Source organism: Macrobrachium rosenbergii, chromosome 41, assembly GCF_040412425.1.
Source record: "Macrobrachium rosenbergii isolate ZJJX-2024 chromosome 41, ASM4041242v1, whole genome shotgun sequence".
NCBI lineage: Eukaryota > Metazoa > Arthropoda > Malacostraca > Decapoda > Palaemonidae > Macrobrachium > Macrobrachium rosenbergii.
In genome coordinates this window covers 7,756,569-7,757,758 of record NC_089781.1, presented here as the reverse complement: position 1 = coordinate 7,757,758, position 1,190 = coordinate 7,756,569, and positions in this window count along the sequence as shown.

Below are 1,190 nucleotides of genomic sequence, written 5' to 3'. Positions count from 1 at the left end.
ATATCCTTGTAACAGGAGATCAGCGCCTGCCCTATGAGCCTACAGAGGCCCAAGAGGACTTTAATATTGTACTGTAACTCTGTAAAAGGCAAGCTCATAATGAAATGTTCTTGCAGAACCACATAAAACCATTCAGGCATATATCTATAAACCGTCTTGCAACTTGAGCCATGCAAATATCAACTCGGTCAAAATTCTGATGTGATAAAAACACAAATGAAAAATTAATAAGAATTATTACTTGTAAATACCAGCTTCTTCAACAAGTCGAGCCATGCTACTTGACGCATGAATAACGTGCTCTCCGAAGAAGAAGAAGAAGAAGAAGAAGAAGAAGAAGAAGAAGAAGAAGAAGAAGAGAGAGAGAGAGAGAGAGAGAGAGAGAATAATGTTTCCATTAATTTTGCAAGAACAAGGAAAGTTTGGGATTTTAAGGAAGGTCAGCTTTACTCGTCGGTAATAATGGCTAAGCAACGAGCTGTGTTCCAGTAATGGCTTATTACTTTCATGTACTCACGAGAATATCTAAAATCCTCCGAAATAATTATGTAACATCATAGGGAAGAATTGTCTTATCAGACTTATAAAAAAATATTAACAGTTACAGTAAGTTCTGTGCAAAACAATTCCAGGCTAGCTTAGATTCAGTAGGTCAGCAGATTATTGATTTTGAGATATTTCATGCTGTGTAGAGGATAACTTCTAGGTCTAGTTACCAGTAGAGCGTACTATATAACCCGCCAGAAGGTTGCTGACACAGATAGAGTTGACACGAAAGTGGTAGGAATCTTCAAATGAAATTTCACTAGTACTATAAAAGCGTTTTGTATGAAGATTATAAATAAATAAAGAAATGTACTCTCAAAATTAAGACTGAAATCTTTAAGAAGTGGAATTACTGCCGATTTACACATGCAGTTTTGAAACACGTTTCTGCCTTGAGTTGTAAGTGTAGGCAGTGAAAGAGGAACAGACCCGATTTCTTATCGACAACGGAACAAAATGCTGAATTATGTATATTTGTAATGTGGAAACCCTCTGTGTGCGTGCGTGCGTGTGTGTGTTAGGATTATTTATCTCATTTGAAAGTCTAAAAATGCTGTATGGGAAATTATTGATGAAATATACATACATATGTATGTATACATTATATATATATATATATATATATATATATATATATATATATA